This window comes from Capsicum annuum, unplaced genomic scaffold, assembly GCF_002878395.1.
Source record: "Capsicum annuum cultivar UCD-10X-F1 unplaced genomic scaffold, UCD10Xv1.1 ctg4174, whole genome shotgun sequence".
NCBI classification, from domain to species: Eukaryota; Viridiplantae; Streptophyta; class Magnoliopsida; order Solanales; family Solanaceae; genus Capsicum; species Capsicum annuum.
In genome coordinates this window covers 300,006-310,394 of record NW_025849093.1, presented here as the reverse complement: position 1 = coordinate 310,394, position 10,389 = coordinate 300,006, and the positions used below count along the sequence as shown (strand labels likewise).

General features: G+C 33.6%; 1 long non-coding RNA gene across 1 annotated transcript; it reads left to right on the top strand.

The window, feature by feature from the left end:
- Window positions 1-531: 531 nt before the first annotated feature.
- LOC107842229 lies at window positions 532-3,648 on the top strand. The gene is made up of 3 exons (XR_007049918.1): window positions 532-892; window positions 2,373-3,186; window positions 3,227-3,648. It is a non-coding gene; the product is annotated as an uncharacterized LOC107842229 (long non-coding RNA).
- The last annotated feature ends 6,741 nt before the right edge of the window (window positions 3,649-10,389 follow it).

The following is a 10,389-nucleotide window of genomic DNA, read 5'->3' as shown; positions in this document are numbered from 1 at the left end:
TTTTGGTATTTAAAAAAGACTGTCAATAATAAAAAGCAACAAGTAAATCTCGTGAATGAAAAAGAAGAATGTCAATTATATCATCCCAATGGAAAAGACAACTAATGCAGGCTTGTTTGATTTAACTAGATATAACCACATCATTAACTTTCATTTAAACAAATTGATGATATATCCATCTCCAATTGGTCTTATCATTCCCAACAATTGAATTTTTGCCCCTCCCGTGAAGAGAGTTTCTTGTTCCTTTTCTAACAAGGATGATGAGCCACTGTGACATAAATTCAATCTATATCTATATATAATAAAAAGGAGAGGAAGAAGCTCACTCCTTCTGCCAAGTGGCAACACAGAAAAATTCCACATAATTGTTTTATTAAGACCAAAATAATTACTTTTTAACTAAAATTTAAATTTCAAATTAATAATTTGAATTAACAGTGCAAAACTAACCCTATATGAAAAATAAAATAATGCCAGAAACCTCCATTAAAGATAATAGTTCAAGAAATAAATTGAAGATATAGAATCATAACTTCCCCATCCACATAATTTTTCTTCTTCAAGAAATTAACCCTATTTTTTGCGTTTTCATAATCAAGTCAGCAATTTTTTTCCTCATCTTCATGGTGTCTCAATTTCATTTTTTAATTGAACTTTTGGAAATCAAGAAGCATGTTACTTATATATTTTGGTAACCGATTTAAATTGAAGAAACTGCTCTTTTCAAAGCATAATTTTTCACAGTTTTACAAAAGTCCATTCTTTTGCTTGGCAGTTGTCGATGAGTTTTCTTTGATTTACATAAGATTTTGGGTATGGAAATCAAAGTTCCTTTCTGGGTATCACAAACATTTAGTAGATCTGCAAAAATTTGACATTGGAAGGTTGGGTAAGTTCACATTTTATCGATCTCAATTGTTGTATAATCACTTTCCTGTTGCATTATATTTTCCCATATTTTGACAGCCATTCTTCTGGAATAAGAAGATTCATTATTCCTCTTCTAATTTATCTCTTTTTGCTTCTGTGAAAAGTGTTTATGGGGTTTTTTTTCGGATAGGCGAGAAATCAAATATGGCATGATTGCATATAATTATATAAGATCTACAAAAAATGTCATGTGTATGGAGTCGAGAAAGGAAAACATCATTTATTATTCTCCTCTCAATGTAAGCTTCAACAACTCCCCTTTCTTTGGTTGTTCAACTTTATTTGCAGTCTTGTGATACAAAAATTTCTGAGATATTACTTTTTTAAGTTGCAACTGGTTAAAGTATTTTGGTGATTCCTACAAGTTAGAAGCTTTGCATCTATTTGATATCATTTTCAAAATTTATTTGTTCTTCATCTTAGGTTTATGGGTTGTTTAATTTTAACTGTGGAGTTTCATGTACTTTAATTTATTTGAACTTTATCTGCTAATCTAAGAATGTGACAATGCTAAATGAATAACTTGAATTTTAGTTCAACTCACAAGGAAGGTTTGCCTTCAAAAATTTAATTTAGATGTACTTTCTTTATATGTCGATCAATAAGTATTCACTTTGATATTTTTAAGATATCTTTTTCTTATTAAGCTTTGATATTTTCGGTAGAGATCTTTTTTGTACTGAGATTTGATATTTTGTGTTCTAACATTTGATTAAAAAATTTGTCATATGGACGAAACTTTACTGGCTAATAAACCACATGTCGTGGCAATGTAAATACTTTTCATTTAAGTAACAAACTGCTTTGGCGCAAAACTAATGACATGATTGAAATGTTTTCACACTTGATAGTAGCTCTAGCATTTAATTTTGCCAACAAAGATTATTTATATATATATATTTATATATATATATATATATATATATATGTTGCGATTTAAACCTCACTAAGGCTACAATTTTATATATATTCTGCTCTATATCATCTCCTGGTTTGAGAACAATCAAATTTAAACTTTGTTGAAAAAAACAATTAGTCCAGAAAAAATTAGAAAATGAGAATATACAAAGCAACATGACTAATTGATAATTACGAGGCGTGTCATGAAGGAATCATTGATGTTGATACCCGAAATCAAGGTAATTCTCGTGGCAACTTGAACTTTACGCTCTTTCTTTCATTTGGAATGTGATGGACATGTGATTTAGTGATTATTATTTCTTGCTAATGGGCATGTTTAATACTTCTTGCCCACCTTGGTGGAACAAATTGAAAAATTTATTTAAGCCATTTTTCCAAAGATAAGAAGTTCATTTAGCATTGATAAAAAATCTAGAAAATTTGTTTGCCTTTTTATTTTTATAGATAAAAGTGGTAATTTGTCTCTATTAATGATTGTGTTAAAAATATATATGAGCTTCTATTACCACTTGGTTCAGTGTGTGCTGCAGATGTGCAACTTAAAGGAAGAGGAGTTCAAATAATGTGTGCCAATCCAAAAGAGGGGTTGCCTTTTGTTTTCATTTTCAAAACAAGTGGAAGATGGCAAAGTTGTGAAACATTTCCCGTATGCCATCTGTCTTTTCCATGTTAGAGGCCATTAAAGTTATGTGTTTGGAAAAGGTAAGTATTTATATTACAAATGTGTACTGACATTCTAAAATTGAAATTAGATTAGTGAATGTATGGAAAAAATAGGAATGAGATTACTGTGATGCATGTACACATTTCTTACAATGATCTACAGTTTTCTCACATATCTTTTTATGTTGTATATTCTAGCTTTGATGCCTGTGAATATTTTTATGTTTGTTGCGGCATTTGTGGAAGGTTGAATTCAGGATGCCTACACATATTTGCAGGTGACTGTAATTGGGGGAGCCATGATTATCACCTAGTGAATTTAAAATATGAGTAACTTTATACATGAACTAGCAGAAGGAGGTTCGACACCTACTATATATATTTAAAAAGAAAATTCGACCATGAATCAATATTGCTAATTTTCTGTCCAGTGGGTTAGAATGAGTCCATTGGCTTACTATATTTTTTAAATTCTATTTGTTATTGATATTTTTGTGTGCATATGTGTATAAGTTGATTTCAACGGAGGCTTTTATCTTCTACTACCATGAGAGTGTATACTATTTTTAAGTAAATTTCAACTTTTATGTGTCCTTTTTTCCTCATGTACGAAGTAGTAGTTCACATCAGAGCAAGTTAAATGATGCTAACTGAATTACCATACCGAGTGTAAGTTCTTCAACAAGCCTTTCATATGTTGTTCAGTTAGTGAGGGAAGGAACCTTTTGACAGCCCTAGCAGGACCTGTATCAGCACGGTCTTGTTCAGCATTAAAGTCAGCTCAACAAAAAACATAGCTTGGATTACCTTCGGTATAGAAAGCTCAAGTAATCTTCAATAGCCTTTTTGATTGCTGGCAAGTGTTCATCAAAAATTCTAAGGGAATATAATCTCCCTTTGAAAATCTTTCTGGAAAGTAGGTAATTGGAATTCAAGAAAATGGAGAGATACCAAAAAATCAATAGGATATGAAGGAAGAAAATGTCGGCAGAGAAATAAGTTAGAATGGATGAACCATAAGTTCATTGAAAAAGATTTAAAAGACTTTGATAAAATAATTCCTGTATTCATTTTAATCCTGTTTTTCTTTAAAATTTTATAATGTAAATACTTCTTATAATTCACTATTTTTAGGCCTTTGTATCATTTCTCAGATTATTGTAAGATATATGAAAGAATTCTTTTTTTGTAATTCGTTAAAAATCAAAGCTTCTTCTCAATAGTGAAAAATTGGAACTCATTTATAATTTACTTTGTCAATGTGTTAGTGTCGATATTAATCTTTTTCCTTGGTCATTTTGTTAGTTAGTGTGATACTTTGTCCTTGTGTTAGTATAAGTCTATGTTAATTAATGTAAATTTTGTATTTCTCTTATGCTTTGACTTTGTCTTTCACTACATCTTTTCAGGCAACCAAGCTTATAGTGTCTTTTAATTTGATTTTGTAATTTATATTTGCGGACAATGAATGGTACAGTACTTTCATATTCACGGTTCTCTATCACATTTATTTGAAACTTCAAAAGTAAAAGGAAGACGACTTCGGATGAATGAAATGTACTTACATTAATTTTATTACACATTGGCTTCAAAAGAAGAGCTTCAACTAAGGTTGTATATGATAAGATAATGATCACACCCAAATTGTTCCCTACTTTAAACTGGGTGGAGATTAAGAGTCTGTTGGGATGGGCTTATAACTTATGGTATATTTTGTTGTTTTTAAAAAGGAAAGGGGTCAAAAAAAAATATTTTCATTGTTTTGATTTAAAAATAAGTGCTTTAAGTACTACAAGAGTGCATAAAACATATTTTAGCTTAAAAGCATCTTATATAATTCAATCCAGATAGCTTAAACATCTATTCTATTTTAGTTCAACAAGGTTGTAAAATAAGAAATTTCAACGACAAAGTTGCTAACAAGTACCGTAGTAGTTGATATGTTTAGTCGACTGAATACAAATAAAAAAGTTAGTACATGAAAAATAATGTGCTTTTTGCCATAAAAAGTCTTTTTAATTATATCCTTTCAAAGCTAAAGTTATTTGCTCGGTTGTTAGTCAAAACTCTTTTATATGGAGGATTTTTCGAAGCGTACTATATTTCAATCATATTATCCTATTCTAGAATTATCAATCCTAAATGAAATTTTCATTTTAATGTTCTGATAATTTTTGCCTGTCTCGAGAATTAAAATACATTTATTATTTTCTTGGAATTACACTTACAGAGGATAAGTGCTCATTTGAAAGTCATGTATAATTTCTAATGATTTCTTTTTAGATTAGTGCTCCTTTGAAAGCCATGTATAATTTCGAATGATTTCTTTTTAATACCGACTGCGCATCGCACGGTACAAATACTAGTACTAATAAAAAAGGTAAGCCCAGTGCTGAAAGAGACAGGGATAAAGGAATGAAAGGACATTCCTTACCTAATAACATCTCAATCTACAATCTACAAAGAAGAAATAGGAGAATCTAACCGAGTAACTATCAGTAGGAGGAGAAGAAGTCAAAGGCAAATATCTCTATCCCCCTCTTCTATCAATGATTTGGCCTTCGTCTCTTTTTCCGTTTTCCCTGAATGGATAAAGTAAGAATTTTCATGGCTCTATTTTTCTGAATTGTTGTCATGAATCTGTAAGTCTTCCCTCATTCGACGGCTTTAATATGCCTTTCCTTTGAGTCAAAGGTCTACTTGAAAAACCCTCTTCACCTCCCAAGATAGGGGTAAGGTCTACGCATACTCTGCCATCCCTAGACCTCACTTATGGGTTACACTGGGTATGTTTTTGTTGTTAGTTTTGTAAATCTTTCCTTTTTCGATATGCTTTAAAACACTGGTAGACTGGTATGTTGTTGTCGGTTCTGTAAATTTTCTATTTTTCGATTGCTTTTCCTTGACCCGAGGGACTATGTAATGAAGGAATACGCGATTCTTTCCTATTTGATAGTTCTTACATTCGTATTGTTAAATAGTGCTCTTATGCCTAAATCTAATCCCTACCACATGTTCGGGTTTTACAATGTGAATGGGAAATAAAAAAAGGTACATCTTGGATTATGCCAAAAAGGCACCCTTTAGATGGCACCTCTCCACCTCACTCTTGCATTATAGATGAATTTGGAGGCCATGCTACAGATTTTAAACACAGAAAATCTTAAATATTTCTCTCCTCATTGTTCACTGCATTTGTTTTTCAAGACAAATGTTCTAGAAGCTTGGCATTTTCTCCGCCATTTAAGTTTGCTGAAGTTCTCTAAATTGAAGTGCCGCTAATACAGAATTGTTTTCCGTTCTATCATGGAAAAAAGCTAGGGCAATAGTGAGGGAATTATATTTCTTAAGGATACACAAGAAACTTGTGGGCTAGGAATAATTTTTCATCTATTTATATTTTTAGTAAAATAATGTTTTTACTTTCCAGATTTTCTGATTACGAACACAGATACCAACACATGTATCTTCATGTTTGTTCCTTTTACGAGAGTCTCATTACTTCTCTTGGTATCCTTAACTACTTTAAAAGAATGCACGAAGGGTTGAGGTGGGTTTCACCACAACGGGAACGGTTCCCAAAATCACACACGCAACACAAAATAAGAGGTAAAGGCAATAAATATTGCAGGAGTACAAAAAGTATAGAGGCGTGATTTTTATGTGGAAACTCATTGCTCAAGCGAGAAAAACCACAGCCTGCATCCAGGATTTCCAGCTCCACTATATTCAAGCAACACCTTGAATACATACTCCAAGGCTTAACCTCTTAATCCTCTGTTTATTAGCAATAATTTCATTACATGGAAACCAAATAGTAACTCTACTATTTCCACCTCCAGCTACCTCTAACTGGATTCCTCAAGCTAACTCTAGCTTGGACACAATTACCTAACTCTATATGATTTACAAGAGATGGTACACCATAACACCTACTACAGTCATAAGTCATAAGCAAATGTAGGCAGACATTTACGAACAAAATACAAAGACTCAACTATAACAAGGAAATGAAAATTCAACTCGATGAACAACAAGTTCCCTGTTACAGTTTAGCCTTTGATTGCAGTGCTGCGACAATTCAGAAAGATCTGTACTTATGAGTATATGGAAGAAATGGTTTTATTGTTGAGGAAGATGAGCATTATATGTTATGACACAAGAAAACATAAAAGCATTCTCATTGGTTGAGGCAAAAAGGTGGTAACAACTTTTTACCAACTTTTCTACTATGCGTCTGCTGGAAAGTTGACTGTGACAGCAACAGGTTTGCCTCCCCATTTCAAAGATGCCTTTGTCAGCATAACAAGGGATCCAGGGAACAGGTTCCAAACTATAAATTTGTCAAACATCAAAACTAAGTATTTAAAAATATTCCTTTTTTTGATAATGACGAACCCATTAAATTAGATCAGCATAACCAGAATCTTCAATCAATTTTTACACAACATAGCCTATACTTCAGCAACACAACATAAACCACAAGACTACTGTAACGCCCCGCATTTTGGGCTACAATATAGCCCATGATTTCGATGCGTTGATAATCCCGAAGCCATAAATCCTATGACAGTATGGCATGTTAATTATTTGCATAGTATGTGAATCCATTCATGCTTGAATTTAGACCATAGAGGTCCTTCAACTCAAGGATGATTTGAAACTATTTCAATTGATTCAGTTTTAGTGGACGTCGTAATTTGTGTCATCTTCGATTGACTATAACTCTCTGTATATGTCGAATTAGAGAGCCTACTGTGTTTCAAATGATAAGTCTTTGAGTTAGCTTTCCAACGATACCAATTTTTCTAAAATCCGACACCCGAGCAAGATGTTGTGGCCTTTCAAAGTAGTAGACGGCGCCTATGTAAACATAGGTGATAGCATAGGCGGAACCTATGTAAACATAGGCGATATCATAGGCAGCACCTATGTAAAGGTTTCAAGTGACTTAAACACTCCGTTTTTGGGGCAAAATGGTCCTTCTCCACCCTTACTTAGCCCTAAACACGAAATTCAGTTCCCAAAGACCCCAAAATACACCTTCATTCATCAAAAATGTTCAAGAACTCTCTCTAGGGTTTCAAAATAAAAATCCAAGCAACTAAAGATTCAACCATGGGTTTTAAAAACTAATTACATATTTGGAATCCTCTCAACGTAGGCTTCAAGAAGCACCTAATATTCGTAGTAATCGAGGTACGTGGAGTTATCTCAAAAACTTCATGGGCTTTAAAAATTCATGTTTTTAAATGGGAATTTTGAAATTACGAATATGATTATGTTTTAAACATTTTATAATATTGATTTGGCCCTTAGGCCTAGTCCCAAAGTGATTTGCTATATGATATATGTATATGCATGTATTCCGAAAAGATGAGAACATGAGAGCATGAATGATATGAAATTTCCTCTCTTGATGTGAATTTGTTTTAATTATTCAAATGATGTAAATTTTTTGAAACATATTGAAGAACATGACATGAAATATTTTGAGAATTGATATGAATTTGACTTGAAAACGAGAAGGTTATTCATGTTGAATACAATGGTTGAATGAAAAGAATGATGTGATATTGATGGCTTGCATGTCGGGTTTGATGATATCCTACAGAGTATGACATGTGATAGATTTGAACAGAGTTTGAATGCATTGATTTTCATGAGAAAGGTAGATGCCCGAAGAAGGCGTTTGAGTGAAAGGACTCATTGCTGGAAATTATAGTTGCTGATGTGGGTCATATGATATTGTATCCTACATTGGAGGATAATAAAATAACTAGGACATGTCACATGGGGGGATTACATGTGGTGTACTCACATGGGGGTATACCGGCTCCAAATCCTGGCGGCTACTTCGATTGGAGGCTTGGCCGCCGAGCACCAGAGGCGGATTCCACATAGCTGTGGAATTATAATTGTAGGGTATTCCACCTAGCTCAGTCGCATTACATTGGTATTGAAAGCTATTACATTATGCCCATGTGTTTTCAAAGTATTTGATATGAAACTTCTTTATAATGGCTCTCGCCTATATTGTGTAAAAATAATATATTTCTGTTTTGATTTCTCTACATACCAGTACTTTCGTATTGACCCCCTCTCCTCCCAAGTTTGGAGGCACAATCTAGGGGTCCAGAAAACTAGTAGATTCCTTTCGACAAATCGCATTATCAAGTGGTGAGCCTTCTATATTTATGAAGACCTAATGTCTGCAGTTTAATTTATCATTTATTAGTTTTGGGTCTACTGGGGTCCTTGTCCCAGCTTTCACATAGATATTTGTTTTAGTCATGTAGTTGAGATTTCGCAGATGTTATAGAGATGTTGTGTTCAGATTGTGGGACATTATTCTGCATTATTACTTTTGAATGATTCTTGACCATGTTTCCATTATATTGTGTATCTTCTGCATTTCTTTTATCATATGAATTGTGTGCGTGATTACCAGACAGATAGGAGTGTTTTGGGCCTCATGGTTTGGAATACTCGTCATGCCCAGGGCCCGGTTCGGGTCGTGACAAACTTGGTATCAAAGCACGGTTCATAGTCCCAGGGTGTCTGCGAAATTGCATCGGGTAAAGTCTTATTTATGGGTGTGTAGCGCGCCACACTTATAAGCAGGAGGCTACGAGGCGTTTAGGAATGTCTCTCTTTGTTCATATTCTAGCTCCTGCAATAGAGTCAGAATGTTCCTCTTTTATACTCAAATTCATGCTATGGTGTCGCCCATACGAAAGTAACAAGCATCCCAATTCTTTCCTTACTCGGACATTCTCAGACATGTCTCATCATTGGGCAGATTTAATTACAGAAAGTTAGAGTCTAAATGGTATGGTTCATTCTGATCGAATCATATAAGATTTTTGCAAGGAAAATTCCATTAGTGCTTCAGAGTGAGGACGATTTACCCCTTTATAGTGATAAACTAATTTGGTAGCTAGCAGCATGTGTGGACAGTACGGTAGTCCATGGAGAAAGTGTTTGACTCTGATTTTATTTCTACAGAGTAAGATGTGTATTCTTAGTTCATTGAATATTGCATATTAAATCTCTATCTTATGAAATATTGTCATCAAAGTGTTGTTGAAACATAAGATCTAGTGAAGCTGTGTGGGGCTCTTTCGATTCACTAGCATAGTTGACTTGTCATTCATCCCATTTTCTTGTTCAAAATACAAAATCAAAGTCTAGTGAAGCCGTGTGAGGCCTATTTCAATTCACTAGAAACTTGTTGTCCAACTTGTTGTTCTTGTGTAGCTTTAATGTATGTATAGCTGAATCTGGTTGCATGAGATTGGGCCGGTAAAGAGATGATTCATCCTTGTGTGTTAGTTTATTAGTAGAAGATAGAGAAGGATTTATTAGGCGAGGTGAATTGTCCTTTCTTGAAGTATGAAAATGGCTAGATTAGCCAGTAGGTTATAAGTATAGACTCATGGTTATTGTGGACTTTGAAGGTAGTGTAAATGTACGCTTGGGTAATTAATTATGAAGTGAGAAAGCAGTATAAGTAGATACGATTGTACGGGGTTATAATATAAGGATAAGGTTGACCATGTCTATTATGAGGCTTTAACCCCCTTGACCCTCTTTTAATTGGTAGTTGTAAACTAGTGCTACTTGTGAGAAGGTATGTAGTAGACTTTTGAGATATTTTGGTAGAATGTCCCAATTTTATGGATTAGTATATTTATATTATGTTGCATTCTTCATTGGTGGTAGATGATTGATACAAAACTATAGGCTTGAATTTAAATGGTTTGGTGGTAAATAGTGGCAAGAGTTTGATGATGCATGTTTTGTGGGATTAAATTAGTAGGCTTGAGGTGCTGAAATAGTACATGCTAATGGATTATGATAAGGAAAACC